General features: G+C 37.8%; 1 protein-coding gene across 5 annotated transcripts in view; it reads left to right on the top strand.

Moving 5' to 3' along the window:
- Positions 1–21,073, top strand: part of IL31RA (interleukin 31 receptor A) — an 85,283-nt gene that overhangs the window by 5,496 nt on the left and 58,714 nt on the right. For 2 of the 5 annotated variants that reach the window (XM_077897833.1, XM_077897830.1), the window contains exon 2: positions 18,410–18,471. The exons of 1 other annotated variant lie outside the window; for it this stretch is intronic. The gene's annotated coding sequence lies outside the window, so the exon portion shown is untranslated. Of the gene's footprint in view, positions 1–15,623; positions 18,472–21,073 lie in introns of those variants that run through there. 2 more of the 5 variants (XM_077897832.1, XM_077897829.1) reach the window with 2 other exon arrangements.

Here is a 21,073-nt window from a genome sequence, read left to right on the forward strand (position 1 = left end):
TAACACTGTAACACCCAGTGCTCATCCCATCGAGTGCCCCCCTCAGTGCCCATCACCCAGTCACCCATCCGCCTGCCCACCTCCCCTTCCACTACCTCTTGTTTCCCAGTTAGGAGTCTCGTGTTCTGTCACCCTCTCTAATTTTTCCCACTCATTTTCTCTCCTTTTGCTTATGATTCCTTTCACTATTGTATTCCCCATATGAGTGAAACCATATGGTTGTCCTTTTCCGATTGACTTACTTCACTCAACATAATACCCTCCAGTTCTATCCACTACAGTCAGGTTCTCACTTACTATAATTGTATAAACAGTCTACACCAGAGAAAGACTCCCCCGTTACACTTCTCCCTATGAATTGGCCCACTAATTGGAGGTCATTAGCATCCGCATGAATATGAGGTGTTGGCTCACTGTTGAGTAAGCCACAAAAAGGCTTCTGCAGATTTACAGACTACAGTGGAAGGAAGAGGAAAAGGGAGGATTAGGAGTGGGAAAGTATTAAGTCAAAATGGAAAAGTATTAAGTCTTCCAGTTTTCCCCCATATGGAGACCTCCAAATGGAGTCACCTAGGCCTGAGTCTTTCATTGCAGCAACTTGGAGAAATTGCAGTGGGCTGGCTTTATACCATATCTGAGTGGAGAGGAGGACAGCTTTCTCCTGTGAGCCCTGCCAGGTAAAGTGTTTGTAATTGCCTTTGGTCAGTCCTGAAATGTCATAGAAGTTTTGTTTTGTTTTGTTTTTTAAATTTGGACAGAAGCTGGACTCCTCAAGTACAAAATCACTGCTGAAGACTTGAAATTACTTTGATCTATTGCAGGATGTACATTTTCCTAGGTTTTAGTATCTTTGAAATCAGGATGCATTTTATAGTTGATGTCAGCCAGATAACAGTTGGGATCTAATTGTGTGAAACCTTTCATTGACACTTTTGGGTAGAATCAAAAGTATCAGCATCATAAAGTCTTTGGTTTCAGTGTCTTTTCCCCCTTGTATATTATTGCCTCCTGTATTATAGATTAATTGATTGTATAAACATGGGTTTATTTCTGGACCTTCTTTTCCATTAATCTTTATGTCATTTTTTTTGTGCCAGTACCATCTTGTTTTTATTACCACAGCCTTGTAGTAAGTATATCTTGAAATCTGGGATTGTGATACCTTCAGTTTTGTTCTTTTTTCTCGAGATCTCTTAGACTATTTGGGGATTTTTGTGATTCCTTATAAATTTTAGTTACTATTTTTTGTTCTGTGAAAAAAGCTGCTGGTATTTTGATAGAGATTGCATTGAATCTGTAGATCGCTTTGGGTAATGTGGACATTTTAACAATAGTAGTCCTTCCAATCCATGAGCATGAATATCTTTCCATTTGTTAGTGTCATCTTAAATTTCTTTAATTAGTGTTTTATATTTTTCAGAGTACAAGTCTTTCACCCCCTTGGTTAAGTTTATTCCTAGGCATTTTATTCTTTTTGATGCAGCTATAAATGGAATTGTTTGAAGAGATGTGGTATCTTTTTATATTGTCTTATCTTCATAAACTACCTATATCAGGTCATGAATTTGGCATTTTATGTCTTTGGCATCTACATTTTAGACCTTCCTAACATGTTCTGATGAGATAGATTTTAAATATAGGGTATAGATTAAGAAGGGCATATAATGGGAAATTCTGAAGCAGAGAGGTTAATATCTGAATGATTGTTCTTTTTTTTTTTAAAGATTTTATTTATTTGAGAGAGAGAGAGAGAGAGAAAGAGAGGCAGAGACATAGGCAGAGGGAGAAGCAGGCTCCATGCAGGGAGCCTGACGTGGGACCTGATCCCAGGTCTCCAGGATCACGCCCTGGGCTGAAGGTGACACTAAACCGCTGAGCCACCCGAGCTGCCTTGAATGATTGTTCTTTAATGGTTGTTACCACATATTTAAGTATGAGAGCTTCCCATAATTGAGTAAAGTATTTCTTAGCTACCTGAGAAGAGTAAGTTTTCTGATATTTTTTTCTGACAAAAGGCCTTTAGATCCTATAAAGGTCACCAATAGACTAAAAACACCTATCTATCAAATTTATGTTGTTTTTTTTCCCCTCACTGAGGTTTATTTACCTTTTGTAGGGATTGTTTGAACCTAAGTATGCCAGCCTTTTCTGGAAATAACTTGAAATCTTGCTTAGTACTTTTGGGAAATATGACATGACTGAAAATGAAACTTGCCTCATTTGGTAGCTCATGATCCTGAGGGAGTTAGTTGTAAAGATACTACACACATGAAGTGATATCTCTTTGTACTGTGTCAGGATTGCTGTGAGCTGTTGCATAAGCTTTGCCAGGATAGAATAAATGAATTAAACAAGGAATGTTCTATGAGCTTTTGTAGGATCACTTCGAGCCATTTCCTAAAATCTGACTGCTAAAGCTGTCCCAAAATAAGGTCTAGGGATAAGATTCTGATGATATCTTAGTGGAATCCTTCTTCACTCTGATTTGTCTTCCATGCAGCATAGAAACCAAATCCAGGGCAGCGGTTTAGCGCCACCTTCAGCCCAGGGCCTGATCCTGGAGACCTGGGATCAAGTCCCATGTTGGGTTCCCTGCATGGAGCCTGCTTCTCCCTCTGCCTGTGTCTCTGCTTCTCTCTCTCTCTCTCTCTCAACCCTCTGTGTGTGTGTCTCATGGATAAATAAGTAAAATATTAAAAAAAAAAAAAAAAGAAAGAAAGAAACCAAATCCAAATGGGAGATAGGAACAGGGAACCAAGGAATCTTAAGGGACCATTTAAGGAATGTCCTAAGCCAGGGCCCTTTAACAAGGAGATCATTGTCCTGGGACAATGGCTCTGACAGCCTCAGCTGCCTTCGACTGAACTGAGGCATTGGAATCTCATTGGAACAAAGTGGACTTTGTCTTCCCTTTTTCTGTTACCTCCACTTTGCTTTTCTTCTATATTTCACCATTCCTACATTCCCCTTAGCCCTGCCTTATTCTGATATGCACCCTTGCTTAAGAACTACTGGCCAACTCTGGAAAACGGTATGGAGGTTCCTCAAAAAGTTATACAAATAGAGCTAACCTGTGACCTGGTAATTGCACTACTGGGTATTTATCCCAAAGATACAAATATAGTAACCCGAAGGGGCACCTGCAACTCCAATATTTATAGCAGCAATGTCCACGATAGCCAACCTATGGAAAAAGCTGAGATGTCCATTGACAGATGAATGGATAAAGAAAATGTGGTGTATATATACAATGGAATATTACTCAGCCATCAAAAAAAGAAATCTTGCCATTTGCAATGACGTGGTTGGAACTAGAGGATCTTATGCTCAGCAAAATAAGAGAAAGACAATTATATGATTTCACTCCTATGTAGAATTTAAGAAACAACAGTTATGTAGGGGAGGAAAAAGTAAAACAAGATGAAATCAGAGACGGAGACAAACCATAAGAGATTCTTAAGCATAAGAAACAATCTGAGGGTTGCTAGAGGAGACGGGGTGGGGGAATGGGGTAACTGGACAATGGACATTAAGGAGGACATGTGACATAATCAGCCCTGGGTTAAGTAAGTAAGTAAAAAAAAAAAAAAATACTGGACAGGACTCCTGGGTGGCTCAGTTGGTTAAACATCTGTCTTCAGCTCAGGTCATGTTCCCAGGGTCCTAGGTTTGAGCACTGCCTCAGGCTCCCCACTCAGCGGGGAACTTGCTTCCTCTCCCTCTACCCCCGCCCCATTCATGCTTTCTCTTTTTCTCTCTCAAATAAAATTTAAAAAAGAACTACTGTCCGGACCTACTTTAGAAAGAAATACTATGTGTAGATAGATGTTTACTAATAACTTTCCTACTTGAAATCTGTTTTAGTTACTACTGCATAATAAATTACCTCCAGGGCAGCCCAGGTGGCTCAGCGGTTCAGTGCGGCCTTCAGCCCAGGATGTGATCCTGGAGACCCAGGATTGAGTCCCACGTCAGGCTCCCTGAATGGAGCCTGCTTCTCCCTCTGCCTGTGTCTGTGCTTCTCTCTCTCTCTCTCTGTGTCCCTCATGAATAAATAAATAAAATCTTTAAAAAAAATAAATTAGGGCAGCCTAGGTGGCTCAGCGGTTTAGTGTCACCTTCAGCCCAGGGCGTGATCCTGGAGACCTGGGATCAGGTCCCACGTCAGGCTCCCTGCATGGAGCCTGCTTCTCCCTCTGCCTGTGTCTCTGCCTCTCTCTCTCTCTATCAATCTGAATAAATAAATAAATCTTAAAAAAAATAAATTACCTCCAATTGAGTGCCATAAAGCCACATTATTTCACTGTTTCAGTGAGTTGAGAATCTGTGGCTTAGCTAAGGCCTCTGTTTCTGGGTGTTTAACAAAGCTGTAGTCAAGGTGTTGGCTGGGATTTAGTCATCTCAGGACTTGGCAAAGATCTGCTACAAAGCTAGCTCAAATTATTGTTCACAAGATTTAGTTCCTCTCAGATTGTTGGCCTGCCTGAAGGCCTCCATTTCTCACAACCTGTTGATCAAAGGCTGCCCTGTGAGTTTTTTGCCATGTGTGCATCTCTGTAGCACAGTTTACAACATAGCTGCTGGCTTCTTTAGGACAAGTGAATGAGCAAGAGAATGTGGGAAAGAAGTTAAAAACGTGATCTCAAAAGTGACATCCCATCATCACCTGTACTGTTCTCTATTAATTAGAAATGAGTTACTAGTTCCAACCTGAACTCAACAGAGCATTACAGAGAGTGTGAATAACAAAAGGCAAGATCAGTGGGAGACCTTTTAGAAGCTGTGTACCACAGAATATATATTATTACATAATGATAAAATTGAAAACAAGGATAGGAATCCTGTTCTATACTCTTGAATGTAATATCACAAATTAAAAATTCATTTTGAATCTTTCATTTATCTGATTGGACTAGTAGGAACCTTATCTCAGTCATTATTGGGGATCACTCTCACCCAACATATAAACTTAGAGTTGGCTGAGATTCTAGGTCATGAGCACCACCAAAGCCCTGGGCAGGCCCTTCACATCAAGCTCATAGAGCCTACAAAATCTTTTTTTTTTTTTTTTTTTTTTTTTTTGAGCCTACAAATTCTTAATCTATCCTCAGTCTGAGGATGGGTAGGAGCTTTCTTACCCTTACTCTCTGCTGCTCATCAAGGCACTCCCTCTCCTTTCCCTGAGGTACCTTTTCTATTAATCTGGGCTCTCCCTAAAGACGAAGAGTCCTGTACTTCAGGTGGACATTTCTAGTTTGTTGACATTCTTAAGTCAAAGAAATAACAGTGGTCCTGGTTTCTTGCCAGTAATATGGAAGAATGGAAAGATAAGAGAGTGGAATATTAACATCTCAAAACTATCCTGTTGGATGACATATAAAAAAAACTCCGTAGACATGATTTAAATATTTTTCACCAAGCTGTTCATATAATTATTAAAGTTTCCATTTGATAGCTCCAATATCTGAGTTATATGTTAGTTTGATTCTGCTAACTATATCTTGACACATTTTGCTCAAATTCCAGTTATGTGTAGAGACTCAGGTAAATACTTTTTATATCTGAAAATAGACGTACTTGTTCTGGCAGGCCATCAATGTGTCTTGAGTACTGGGTGAAAGGATTTCCTGCCCTCTTCCACATTATTTCACTGTTTCAGTGAGTTGAGAATCTGTGTGTGGCTTGTGTAGCAAGACATTAACCCCAATTTAGGGACTTTTTAGCAAAATCCAGAGGGTTTGCTTTTATTCCTCCTACAGAGGCAGTGGAGTTTTGTCTGTGCCCTGTGGTGAGAGTGTTCTTTGTCCTATGATGCCGATAACTGAGGATACCTTGCCATTTGCTTCACTGAGGAGGGGTTGGGTGTGTGTGAGATCAGTTTCCTGCCCCATCCCCAGTCTTTCTTGTGAATACTCAGTGGAGCACTCTCTGATAAAGAGCTTGTTTGTGGCTGGCTTCTCCAACTATTTGAAAAAGACAAGCTAGCCCACACTTGGCATTAAGGATTTGTTTCAAGTCTTGCTTGTAGGGTGGCCAGTTCTTTCTCCTGTTCTTGTTTAAGGTAAAGCAATTTGTCTGTTCTGCCTCTCCTTGCAGGAACTTGTCCCTCTTTAGAATTCCTTTTATTGGTTGCCTTAGGGTCTCAGCTCCTTTATGGGCTCAAGAAAAATTTTTGTGTATCATCTGGCTGTTTTTGTTGTTGTTAAGGTGGAAGTGACATTTTCTTGCAATTTTCTACATTCTAAGCTTGAGGCTAAATTCAGTGTTCTATAACATTGAATTAGCAATAATACTTTCCACAAACACAAGTCATCTCAGAAGCAGAGGTCATGTTACAAAAATAACACAAAAGTCTCCCCACTTTAATGTAGAATTTCATAGAGTGCTGCTGCAAAAATAAAAGTAGCAGCAGCAACACACATCTTGTAATAAGATGAGGAGTATACATAAATCTGTCAGGAAAGAAACCTTTATCCCAACTTGGTTATAATGTTTCTATTTGTAATGTCTTTGCAATACCTATTATCTACATAAATATTTTTCAGTTTTTTGGTTTGGTTTATCCATCATATAAGATGCTATCTGTGTCAAATATTTTTCCATTTTTCTGAATACTTAATTAAATTGCAGAGGATTCCTGTGGTCTCTGGCTTCACCTTTAACTTGCCCAAAGCTGATTTGCTGACATGAAATAAAATAAGCATGCCAATAATAGTACAAGTTGTATGGATCCTATGCTTCTCTAGTGCCTAGACTTTTATTTATTTTTATCTGCTCCTCTGGGCCCTTAAAATAAATGCACAGTGTGTACATAATGTGAATCAGCTCTCATTTCCAGATTATGACAGGACCTTTTGGGTAACAAATTTTTTCTTCTTCCCTTTCCCCTCACATATACTGCACACTTCCAGAACATAGATCCTAGAATTGGAAGAAAAATCCAGAAATTAATCAATGAAAAAAATGATACTTTGATTCAGTAGAATAAGAAGTGGAAGAATGCAAAGTAAATTCTGTTAAGTTTTTTAGTAACTAGATGGAAATGAGACCGCCAAGGCAAGCGAGGGTCCAAGAACAGATTTTATTGCAGGCACCCTCGGGCGAGGTTCCACGACTCACGGGGGAAAGAGAGTGAGTCGAGGAAGTCGCGCCAAGACAAGGTGGTAGGGGGTTTACATAACGTTGTAAGGAAGGATTGCAATCCAACCAGTCAGAGTGACCCTCACTATGCAAAGGAAGGATTGCAATTCGACCAGTCAAAGGTGACTTCCTCCTCTGGGGTTTGAAGGGCATTGGGTTCGGTTGGGGAAGTCCAAAGGAGAGGTGTAAGGGTCTGCTCAAGCTGTCGTCCCAAGTGGAGGTGGTGACAGGAACCTCAGCCATTTTGGCGTATCCGCCATATTGAGGAGTTTCCCTTCCCGCCTGGCCCCAACAAATTCCATATGGAGTAGGTATTTAAATATATAAAGATTTAAATGTATAAAAAAATCTCAAAACGTCTCAATCAATATTGTAAATAAAGAAGCTATAAAAGAAAAATTGAAGGGGTTTAAGAGTGCTTTTATTATGATGAGTACTTGATACTTTATAGAATAGTTGACTCATTATTTTGTATGCCCGAAACAAAGGTAACACTGTAAATTATTGTAATTGAATAAAAAGGAAAAAAATAAATTGAAATATTTAGTAAATAAGGTTTCAAATAGAAAAACCATAATGTTTTATATGATAAACTACGTTGTTATAAATAACTGATATCCATAGATGATGGTTGAGACCTCTGAGGAATGAGATGTAGAGAAAGAAGAAAAGGCCTAGGACAAAACCCCCAAAGGAGTCAATATTTAGTGGATGAGTAGACAGATTTCCCAGGACGTAGAAACAATTAGAGCTTGGAGTGATCAATTACTAATACTATGAGTGACCAAGTAATGCCTTTCCTACTTAAAAGCCATCAGGAGCTTTTTTGTTTTGTTTTGTTTTTTTGAGTAGAACTTATTTAAAGCAATGTGATTAGTTATGAGGTAGAATTTGTACCATGGACTTTTTCTTAAATATGTGTGTCTTAAGAATTATACATGTACAGATCCCACCCCATACCTCTTAAATCAGAATTTCGGGAGGTGGGGCCCTGTTATATATATTTGGGGAAGAATGTCTTTCACTGATGATTTTGATTGCTACCCCCTCATTAAGAACCAAATCTGCCGATGAGACTAGCTTACATAATTCACAGGGCTTTATGCAAAATGAAAATGCGGGGACCCTTGTTGCAAAATAATCAAGAATGTCAAGACAGTAGTAGCAAGACATTAACCCTAATTTAGGGACTTTTTAAGAGCAGGGCCCTCTGTGATGGAATTATGTAAGTGGCATGCCTTGTCTAAAGAAAATGAACAAGTAAGAGATGAAAGGTTACAAAATAACTGGCTGAAGAAAAAGATTCATTTATTTAAAACTAAAAAGAAGACTATTATTTTCATGATACAGATTACAGAAATAAATTTAGACCAAATTTTCTTGGCCTCATGGGATATACAGAGAGGATTGATGATATCTTCGATATGTGAGATTTTCAACTAGAGGAGTCACTGTGCTGTTTCTACAAAGGAGAGTGAATTACTTTTTTTTTTTTTTTAATCAAAAGTGAGGGTGGATTTGTAAATTTGGAAAACACTACTATAGAAAATACATAATTTGGTTATGAAAGATTGCTCTGAGATTTCCAAGGCAGACAGCTGTATCCACTTGTTCAACTAATAATCTATGCAGTACCTAATATACTGCCAGGTGCCAAGCTGCACATAAACATGGAAATTTTGTCTTTATTGTGGGAATTTACTGTGATTGCTTTACCTTGGGCATGGCATGTTTATCAATGCTTCTGAAAGGAAGGGATAGGAAGCAGGATTTGGCAGAGGGATAATTGGAGCTGAGATGATGCAGGCCTAACAAATCCTGATGATTTGCATTTCTAAACAAGCTAGTTAATACTCACATGGCTAATTCCTAGACTCTACTTGGAAAAACCAGGTTCTGGCACACACTGACTAGTTCTCAGCTGATACTAACACAGAAAAGAAAGCATGACTATTATCTGTGTACATCATTTCTTCTTTTGTATAATGATTTAGATGTAATGATGTGGAAAAATGATTTGGTATTTGTGAGACATATTTAGTTATATGAAAATACAAATAATGTTTTCTCTTATTCATGGATCTTAAACATTTTTGAAGATTAATTAATGAGGTAAATTCTTGAAAGGCTTGTAGAATTTCGCAGAAAGCACAATACTGCATTAACTCTTGGCATGATAATGTAATGGATCCATTTCTAAGAGTCTCCTTTAAAGTTATATGATTCTATTTCAGAAAAATAGATTTTAAAACTCCACTTTATTTTGTATTTTTTAATTTTTTTAAAATTCCAGTATAGTTAGCATATAGTGTTATATTAGTTCAGGTGTACAATATAGTGATTCAACAATTCTGTACATTATTATATTCAACAATATTACCATCTCCTGTTTTTTTTTTTTTTTCCTTTGCTCATTTGTTTTGTTTCTTAAGTTCCACATTAGAGTGAGATCATAGGTATTTGTCTTTCTCTGACTGGCTTAGTATTTCACTTAGGATTATAATCTCTAGTTCCATGGATATTGTTGCAAATAGCAAAATTTCACTCTTTTTATGGCTGTGAATATTATTCCATTGTGAATATACCACATTTTCTTTATTTATTCATTAATCAGTGGATACTTGGGATGTTTCCATAGTTTGGCTATTGTAAATAATGTGGCATTAAATAAAGACGTGCCTGTATCCCTTTGAATTTGTATTTTTTCTAATCATAGGGTACTTCCATTTTTAACTTTCTGAGTTAACTCCATACTGTTTTCCATAGTGGCTGCACAGTTTGTACTCCACCAAGAGTATATGAGGGTTCCTGTTTCTCCACATCCTCTTTTTTTCTTGTGTTTTTGATTTTAGCCATTCTTTTTTTTTTTTTTTTTTTTTAGCCGTTCAGACAAGTGTGACTTGATTTCTCACTGAAGTTTTGATTTGCATTTCCTGATGATGAGTGATAATGAGCATCTTTTCATCTGTTGGCCATCTGGAGGTCTTCTTTGGAGAAATACCTGCTCATGTCTTGTGCCTATTTTTAAAATGAATTATTTTCATTTTGCTGAGTTATAGAAGTTCTTAATATATTTTAGATATTTACCCTTTATTGAGATGTCATTTGAGGATGTCTTCTCCCATTCAGTGGGTTGTCTTTGAGTTTTGTTGATTGTTTCTTTTGCTGTGTTGAAGCCTTTTATTTTGGTGAAGTCCCAATAATTTATTTTAGCTTTTGTTTCCCTCACCCCAGGAAACATATGTAGAAAAAAGTTGCTATAATCAATGTCAGAGAAATTACTGCCTGTGCTCTTTTCTAGGATTTGTATGGTTTCAGGTCTCATAGTTAGGTCTTTAATCCATTTTGAATTTATTTTTGTGTATGGTGTGAGAAAGTGGCCCGGTTTCATAGTTTTGTATGCAACTGTCCAGTTTTCCCAGCACCATTTGTTGGGAGAGGCTATATTTTTCCCATTGCATATTCTTGCCTCCTTTGTCAAAAGAAAATTTCTCCCTGTTTCAATTTTGGGAGGTTATATGTTTCTAGGAATTTATCTATTTCCTTTAGATTGTCTAATTTGTTGCCATTTAATTTTTCCTAATAGTCTCATAACGTTTTGTATTTATGTGTGTTGATATTTCTCCTCTTTTATTTCTGACTTTATTTATTTGATTCCTCTCTTTTTTTGATGAGTCTAGCTAAAGTTTTATTGATTTTGTTGATCTTTTCAAAGAACTGGTTGCTGGTTTCATTGATCTATTGTTTTTTTTAGTTTCTATTTTGTTTTTTTCTGCTCTGATCTTTATTATTATCTTTTTCCTTCTACTGGTTGTGGATTTTGTTATTCTTTTTCTAGTTCCTTTGATGTAAGTTAGGTTGTTTATATGAGATTTTTCTTGCTTCTTGAGGTAGGCCTGTATAGCTGGATTCCTTATTTTTTTGCCATCTATTACTTTTTATTTTTTATTTGTGATTGCCATTTGGTTTATATGTAACAACTTCTGCATATAGCAGTCTATATTAAGCTGTTGGTCACTTATTTTACAACTCACTCTTTACTACGCTCCCCTCCATGTTTTGATACCATATTTTACTTCCTTTTACTTTATGTTTCTCTTGACTGATTTTTACAGATAAATTTAAATTTTGCTTTTGTGCCTCTGATATTTATTACTCTGTGATTTTTGTTTTCCACTTAAAATTTTCTGCTTAACATATCTTGTAGGGCTAGTTAGTATCAGAAATCCACTTTAAAGTGCCTCATTCACATCATCATTCCTCTGGAAGTGAGATTGTGCACACAGCAGTTTTGGAGTTTTACTATAGTTTTCCTTTGTTAAATTAGTGGAATTATACCCCATTCCTTCATTAGCGGATTAAAATCCCAAACCCTGGAAATGGGATCATTGCTTCTTGCAGGTATAGAGTTAAGAACTATAGAAAGGGGGTGTGCCTGCATGACACAGTTAAGCATCCATCTCTTGGTTTCCACTCAGGTCATGATCTCAGGATTGTGAGATTGAACCTTACATCAGTCTTGCACTCAGCTCAAAGTCTGCTTAAGGTTCTCTCTCCCTCTCCCCCTGCCCTTCCTACTTGTGCTTTCTCTCTGTCTCTCAAATAAACAAACACATCTTTTTTAAAAAAAGAACTATGGAAAGTATAACTATGCAATTTAGGAATTTATTTTGAAAATCAGAATTTATTAATCTAAAGGAGTGTTAATTCTTCAGGGTGTCAATTTATAAGATCACCAATGTATTTTAAGAATACTGTAATTGAAAAAAAAGAATACTGTAATTGCTCAAAATTCAGTAATTCCAGCTACCTTTTTGGATATCCACCTCAGTTGGTCTTTCTCAGCTGGAGTTCTGTGAGAGAATTAAGCTAATACCCTGAAGGCATCAATTGTATGTAATATTATATTGTACATCTTGTAAGTGAAGTTCTCTTCTGTCATCTGGATTGGTACTAATTATTTTCATTCTTTGTGAAGTGAAATAGTCATTTAAATTCTGGTTTGCAGTTCAGATGAGGAGCCTAGATGAGAAAGGCTGCCAGAGATTCTTATAGTTTTAATAGAGTTAATTTGCAGATTACTATGTAATTATCTCGTTATAATTATTAAAACAGGAAGAGGGAATGAGTCAAGAGTTTATTAAAGGAAACAGTAATGGAAACAGAAACCTTCCTTTGATCTGTGCCTGGAACATATTCCTTGATTTTACACTATAGTTCTTTTCTCTTGAAATAATAAAGAACTGAAGTCTTCAGATAAGTGCCACAGAAATCTGAGGATGTTTTTTTACCAGTTCTCATTCTTCAGCCATGTAGATCCTGAGTGCCACTTAGTTATCCTTGTCCTCAGCAGGATCTGGCCCCTGGTGTGCTCCTTTCATGAGGTAAATGAGATCCTTAAATCCTTTTCTTAGCAAATGGCTGTTTCTCCTATTTTGATGGGGAAGATTGAGGCTGTCAGGTGGAAAGGACTCCAATCTACAGATACATCCAGTCAAGCCCATTCTTAATTCTGGGAGGACAAATAAACACATGCCCTCTCCTCTCCCTTGCATCCTACCAATGTGTCCTCGTCACAATGTTTATTTCAGAATTAAGCTTTTCAGGAGATGTGCTGCTTCCTCACTTCCTGTGCACTCCTCCTGTTGCATCCACCTCCTACTGCCAATACCTCATTGTAGCTGGTTCCAATATGCTTCATAAGGAAAATGGATTTATTTAAAAAAATATATGATGAAAAATTTGGATGATTTTAGTATGAGGTGAAGGTGTAGGTTCCTCATATCACTAAGAAAAGAGAAAATAATAACTTCAGGAAAAAGAAAAAGCTCTAGTAGAAAGTCATTGTCCAAATAGGAGGAATAAATGTGCCATAATTTTGAGGAATAGAGTTTAGGAAAAGGTAATGCAGTTGACTTTGATTCTTGAAATATACTCAATCGAGCAAGACCATTTGAGGGACATGGAATTACATTTATTTTTTCTATCTGTGCAAAACACTACTTGATTCTTCTGTGATTACCAATCATATAATCATAATATTGGATTATTTTATTAATGTTTAAGTTTTAAGATCAAGGTAAAGGAAAAGCATGGATTACTTAATGGAAAATTTACAAACTTTGAGAGTATAAAAATATAGTTGATTTTCAGAAGAGTGGGGGAGGAGAGAGGCTGAGGCAAGGCTGGATTAGAACTAGAGCAGCTATAGTTAACAAATATAATGCAAGCCTTGTTTTAAAAAGTAAAAGAAAGTAGTGGCACCTGGGTGGCAGGCTTAGTTGTTTAGGGTCCAACTTTTGATCTCATTTCAGGTCTTGATCTTGGGGTTGTAAGTACAAGCCCCTCATTGGGCTCCATGCTGGGCGTGGAGACTACCAAAAGAAAAAAAAAAGTACAATTATAATATATTTAACTCAATGCATTTAAGATGTTATTTTAATATTTTAATATATAATCAATAGAAATATTGTTAATAAGAATATTACTTTCTTTTTGTAGTAAGTCTTCGAAATCTGGTGTTTATAGTACACTTCTAGCACATCTCAGTTTGGAATTGCACTTTGCTTGCTTAGCAGCCACCTGTAGCTAGTGGCTACCACGCTGGACCTACCACAGTCCTTGGCACATAGTACATACTAATAGATGTTCAGAGACTGAAAGAATTGAGCAATTGGCATATCAGATATTGAGAACTAATCCAAGGCAGAAGGACCACAAGACCTACCCTGGGGAAGGATGTGAACTGTGGTTAGTAGACCTGTATTTGTTTCAGTCTTTGTTTGGATATTCTCTCTTTTTCCAACTTCTCCCCTGATGTGAATATTTACTCTGGGGCCTGAAACCATCAACATTGTCTTTATGAAAGAAAACTTGCTTGCTTTCTTTTCAGTGTGCCTTTTTATTGGTAAAATTTCCCAACTGTTAACCTTTTCTTTCCTAATCAGTTTACACTTTGAAATAGCTCATTTGTTTAGTAACTGCCATTTTATTTCCACCTCCTTTTATTTTCTTAAAACCAAGTTACTCCCAAGCATCCTTGTTATATTGGGGATCATTTGGTTGCAAGGAACAAAAACAGATTGAAATATAACTTAGCAGCATAGTATTGGAATGACATAGCAGGTAGTGTCATGGATATCCACAGGCAGAGAATGCACCGGAATCCCATGTGTTCCACATAAGCAGCTGGGAAGTTGGGTACTGAACTTCCCTCACATGATCTTTCTCCTTTGCTTATCTCTTTTCTTCACTGTCTTCCTAACCTTCATTCTTTTCTTACATGTCTAGAACATATCTGCCAGCACTTACGACCTGAGAGCCTCATTGTCCACCGCAATCTAGCTGATTCAGTTTCATATTCTTAGATGAAAGAATTTGATGGGCCAGACTTGCCCTTGCCTTGGGTTAGAGGAGTATGTTAGTTTCCTTGAGCTATCTAATAAATGACCACAAATATGGTGGCTAAAAATAGGCATTTGTTCTCTCACATTTCTGGAAGTCCAAAATCAAGGTGTTAGCAGGGTTGGTTCCTTCTGGAGGCCCTGAGGGAGAATCTGTACCATGCCTTTTTTGCTTCTGGTGTCTTGGCAGTCTTAGGCTTCCTTGATTTGCAGATGTATCACTTTGATCACTTTGACTGTCTTTCTAGTCACATAGCTTTCCCCTGTGTCTCTCTGTGTTTTCTGTCTCTTCTAAGGACACTGGTCCTTGGTTTTAGGATCTACCTAATCCAGGATGATTACATCTAGAGATCTGTATCTTAATTATATCTGCAAAGACCTTTAATCCAAATAAGAGCATATTCTGAGGTTCTGGTTGGATACATCTTCTGGGGGTCCAACAGTCAACCTGCTTCAAGAGGTATAGTGAAGGGATACCAGTATGTCTTCTAGATCTCATCCCAGATGTCAGCAAATATCTATTACACATCTTTGTCCCAGAAATGTTTATAATACATCCATGTATTGTATTCCACTAAAAAGTCCCTTTTTTATGGTTAAAGTTATTTTTTTAACTTAAATTAATTAACATATAATGTATTATTATTGGTTTTAGAAGTAGAGGTCAGTGATTCATCAATTTTGTATAACACCCAGTGCTCATTACATCACATGCCCTCCTTAATGTCCATCACCCAGTTACCCCATCCGTCTCCTCTCCAGCAACCCTCAGTTTGTTTTCTATGATTAAGAGTCTCTTGTGGTTTGTCTCCATCTCTGATTTCATCTTGTTTTATTTTTTCCTGTCTTCCCCTATGATCCTCTGTTGTGTTTGTTAAATTCCACATAGAAGTGAGATCGTATGATAATTATCTTTCTCTGATTGACCAAAAAAGTCCCTTTTTCTTATTTATTTTCTGGGATCCACTTCCCTTAGCATAGAATTAATGGCTGGCTCCCTTTTGTCATTTTCTTTTTTTTTTTTTTTAAGGTTTTATTTATTTATTCATGAGAGACACAGAGAGAGAGCAACAGAGGCAGAGACACAGGCAGAAGGCTCCATGCAGGGAGCCTGACATGGGACTCGATCCCAGGACTCCACGATCATGCCCTGGGCTGAAGGCAGGTGCTAAACTCGCTGAGCCACTCAGAGATCTCCCTTTTTTCATTTTCTGTAGCACTTTATACATGTCTCTTTGGCACCCCTTGCCATATTGGTTTACAGCATTGTGTTTACATGTCTCTTTTCCCAGTTAAGTTGTGAACTTTTTCTGAGTGGGGCCTCTTTTCATTTCCACAGTGCCAGCACAGGACCTGATGTCAAATTAAGTTTGTGGAATTGGGTTGAAAGGCTGGAGTGTGTGGATTGAGTCTCTTCTCCAACCTCAGTGTTACTTTATTCAAGCTTAATTAATGATCTGTTCTAGTCACTTATGATATTGTCCTCTGTTGTGGTCTGGTACATGCTCAGATTTGTCCATGTTTTCCTCTTATGTGGCTACCGCATCCTTTAACCCTTGTCATCATACTTCTGCTGCCATAATGTCAGTGAGCCTTGCAGATAGGTTACTCTCCTGCCTCCATTTACATTAATCTTCATTGTGGCACAGATGTTATTTATGATAATTATGTTCTGTGAACTCTCTGACAACACTAAATTATTGAATAAGGAACCGTTCTCTCTGGGGGGAGGTACACAGTTGAGTTCATGCAAGCCTCTGGTTACAATGATTTCATCAGTTGATCATTATATAATCTTGTTTTATGTGTATTTTGGCCTAAAGATACCTTATTTAATATGTATAGTTGATGCATTAACCTTGAACTTAAAACCAGTAGCCATGTAATTCATGCCTAAGGTCAGTAAATACAGGTATTTTCTTTGTAAGGCACATTACTTCTTCCACTTGGGGACACTAATGAGTGCTTTAGCATTGTTCTTAGGGATCATTTTAAACAACAAAACCAGCAACAAAAATGCAGAAAACATGGCTCTCAATAGATTATGAAAAGGATATTTGTGTACAAGGATGAGAGCAGAGTGCTCCACCTCCGCTGGAAGTATGTGCATCAGGTGGTTCTGGTGTTTTGCCAGTGCACATATTTGCAAATGACTGTGAAAGCACCTAGAGTATTAATTTTGGGGGTACAGATTAGAGAGTAGATCTGCAAACAGAATCCATGAATAACAAGGATAGGTTATGCCCATCTCGTGTCTCAAATTTGTGAGCCATTATGAAATTCCATGACATAATTCTTGTTGGCATAATTCTTCTCTTAGGCATTTTTAGCTTTCAGCTCTCTCATTTTTACCAGCTCAGTTACTACTTGATTCATTTCTCATTTTCCAAAAACTTGTTGACATCTTTGATTTCATGTGTAATTGTCTCTGCTCCCATTTGTTTTGTTCTGTGGCTCTATACCTTTCCTATAATTTTTGTGGGTTTTCCTGAGAGAATACAGATAACTGTATATGTTTAATCAATAAATTCTTAACCAGAATTTAATTTCACACACATCTTTAGGCAGATGTGACACATATAATAGGGGTTTATTAAGTACTGGTTGAACAAACTAAAGAAGTGCTATTTTATGCATAAGTTTAGCTATGCTAGATAATACTTTACAGTGGGGTTTTTAATATGTCATAATCTACTAGGTAAGAGACTACCTCTCTTCTTATTTTTGCTAAACTCTTTTATTTAGTGGAACATTGCCTGAGGAAGGTAGGGAATGGGTTTAAAGTAAAACATGAGGTTGGAAAACATATCATGTTTTAAAACTTCCATTTCTGAGGTGCCTGGGCGGCTGCGTTGATTGGGTGTCTGACTGTTGGTTTCATGATCTCAGGGTCCTGGGATCAAGTCCTATGTTTCCGGCTTGGAGCTTAGAAAGGATTCTCCTTGTCCCTCCCCCTCCTTTTGCTCCTCCTCCCCACTCACACACATTCTCTCGCTCTCAAATAAATAAAAATCTAAAGATAAAATCTTATGTTTCTTTCTCTTTGCATCATAATCTTTTCCTTAGTCTATGTCCTTTATGATTTTGTTCATTGCAAAAGAACGTAGAACTATAGTGCTCACAGGAACCCCAGAGATCATGTAACTTAAACTTTCAATTTGTAGGAAACTGCAGATCAGGCTGCCTTGGCTCATTTCTTGGCTCTACTACTAACTTTGGACAAGTTTCTCAATTGTTTGGACCTCAGTTTCCTCCTCTGTAAAATGGGAATAAAAATATTATCAATGTTTTAGGAATGTTGGAAAATCCAAGGAGGTAAAGTTTTTAGTACTGTGCCTGACACACCATAAGAACTCCACATATTATTAATCATTATTGTCATAATAAACTGCTAAATAGGAATCTTAGGTGGCTTAGTTTGGGCTTTAGACATAAAAAAGAATTATAAAGAATTATAAATCTCTTTTCTGAGCTCCTATTATTTTCTTCCCTTCATCTCTCTCTTCGTTTAAAGCCAATCACATGATTACATATTTCTCTTTTTCAGTTAAAGATATTCTCAGCATTTCACCCATTACAACATTTGTAAGGACTTCCTGAATAGAAAATTTCAAATTTAGTAGTTCCTTTTAATTGTTTATGACACTTTCAGATGGCATTTTTCCTGTAAAGTTGAGTAATCTCACAGAAGCAGATTTTTTTTTCCAGTTACAATAATGCATCTCACTTCCCAGCATAAATGGGTTAAGTGCCACCCGTCTTGGGTTTTGCTTAAAAGCAAAGAGAAAGCTTCCAGACAACCAGAGAGGAAATACACATCTCTAGATAAATTCCAAATTCCCTCTCTGTCCTGACTTGTGCTGTAGGGAACAGAGCACCTTTGATGGGGATCCTTTGAACCAGCAGGACATCTGGACACCACAGGGAGGTGAGTGCCATACTCCTTTAGAGAAGTTTGATAAACCCTTGCAAATTAGGCCTCTTTTTCAATTATGTGAGGGTCTTTTCTCCTTAATGAAATTATGGGTCAGAACCCACCATATGAATTACTCCTTAGACTGGTTTTTGATAATTATGGGAATATGACCCACTTTTAAATTGCTGAGGTAAGGCTGGGGAATCATGGGGATCAAAGGTCAGGGGCTGGTGGAAATATATGAATATATATAATGGATTTCTCTTTCTGGAAACTCTAGGCTAGAGAAAATTAGGAGCTTCAGGGGAAGATCCTTTTGTGTATTAGTGTTTCGTGGCAGGAGATCTGAGGGACAGAAAATCATTAATAGCTACTGTTTGATTTTTGTGGAAAGAGTCTAGGCTTTGGGATAAGACAGTCATGGGTTAGAATCCCAGCTATGCCATAAATGGTTTTTGGACTGGTTGTATAATATCACTGAGCCTCAACTTCCATATCTGTGAAGTGGAGTTAATAATACCAAGTCCACAGGGATTTTTAGAAGGGCAGGATATGGGGTGCCAGGGTGGCTCAGTCAGGTAAACGTCTGCCTGGAACTCAGGTCAGGATCCCAGGGTTCTGGGATCAAACCTGTTGCTCCCTCTCTTTCTGCCCCTCCCTCCTGTTTGTACATGCTCTCAAATAAATAAAAATCTATTTTTTTTAAAGGCAAGGTACCATTTTTTGTAATGTGTCAGTGCTTTGTAGACTCTCACTATCACATCACAATTCTGATTTTGCCTATCTTGATGCTGGCATCTCAAAATGTTCTTTGTGTAAAGGCATCCTGCACCTCAAGTGGGTTTATAGACTTTGTGGGTTTTTTGACAGCTTTTTTCCCCACATTTATATATAATTGCATATAACATTATATTAGTTTTAGGTGTACAACATAATGATTTGATACTTGAAAATATTGTGAAATAATCACCACAACAAGTCTAGTTAACGTTCACTACCATGCATTGTTAAGGAATGTGGGGGTACTGAATGAGGCTGGGTAGCTCCCTGTTTGCTTCCTCTCTCCCATCGGTAGAGTTCATAGATTCTTTTTTTTTTAAATCTTTTTTTTTTTTTTTTTTTATTTATGATAGTCACAGAGAGAGAGAGAGAGAGAGGCAGAGACATAGGCAGAGGGAGAAGCAGGCTCCATGCCCCGGGAGCCCGACGTGGGATTTGATCCCGGGTCTCCAGGATCACGCCCTGGGCCAAAGGCAGGCGCCAAACCGCTGCGCCACCCAGGGATCCCGAGTTCATAGATTCTTAATTAAACTTGTGGCCAGAGTTCTGTACTTAAAATTTATTTCTTCTTTGCCCATCCTTTAATAACCCAATTCCATAGTATGCACGGGTCCTGGCAGAGAATGAGTATCAACATACATTAGTTGAGTGAATGTATGAATAAATGAATGAATGAAAGTAGGACCAGCCCTGGGAAAAATCACATAGTGGTACTTTTTTGTACAAATATATTCACATGAAACTTTGTATCCAGGATGCAGCCTGGGCTGGGAATTGTTGAAAGGCCAAAGGATAGTGTGTGTGTGTGTGTGTGTGTGTGTGTGTGCGCGTGCACGTGCGTGCCTTCGGTCAGGGGTGTGATCCTGGAGACCGGGGATCGGGTCCCGAGTTGGGTTCCCTGCATGGAGCCTGCTTCTCCCTCTGCCTGTGTCTCTGCCTCTCTCTTTCTCTCATGAATAAATGAATAAATAAAATCTTTAAAAAAACACAGGTTACTTAAGTGGTATCACTATATATTTTCAGAGTCCTATAGTCCAATGTGGAATATTCATAGTTGTTTGAGATTTCTGGGTCTCCATTAAATGCTGTATTCAAATGAGGTCCCTCTAATGAGAAACTGTATTTCTAGGAAGTGACCTTTTACTGAAGATAGTTGTTCAAAGCTGCTGCATTTAGATGTTAGGGATGATGACCCAGAGAATGCAGGAAATTGTTTGATTTCCTCCAGAACATGGCATAATATTTGTGAATTTCCTGTGGCCCAGGGTCTTGAATACCCCCCAGAAATTGCTCAGATTTTGTGAGGCTACTTTACCTCATTTAAGACTGCAAGGAGACTGATGTGTTGTTTTTTTTTAACACGAATTTTCACAAAGTTACTCTTGTGCCCAAATTCACATATTTGCTTAGAAAAGGTAGCATAAAAAAAAAAGCAATACATGAATCTGTCTTCACTTAAGTACATACCTTCAAGCAAATTTTAGAAGAAAAGTGGAATTAGGGTCTCCAGAGCTTTAGGAGTCCATCTTCCCTTTAAGTAGCAATCACGTTCTAATGAGAGTGATGTGTGATACCAATCATGTCCTTCTGGTAAACTGTCCAAGTTCTCTCCAGTTTGCCAATAACTGTGCTGATACACTAAAGCACAAAGTCCCCTGCTACACAGTAGATCCATTCACCACAGGCAATTAGGGTGCAGCAAACAAAATCACCACCACCTCTCTTACCAGAGCTGAAGCTTCTGATCTGCCCCCTGCATGTTCATGATGACCATTATATTTCATCTTTTGCACACCACAAAGTGCTCTGGGATTTTGGGAAGCAGGATCACACT

The sequence above is a fragment of the Canis aureus genome, chromosome 5 (genome assembly GCF_053574225.1).
Source record: "Canis aureus isolate CA01 chromosome 5, VMU_Caureus_v.1.0, whole genome shotgun sequence".
NCBI classification, from domain to species: domain Eukaryota; kingdom Metazoa; phylum Chordata; class Mammalia; order Carnivora; family Canidae; genus Canis; species Canis aureus.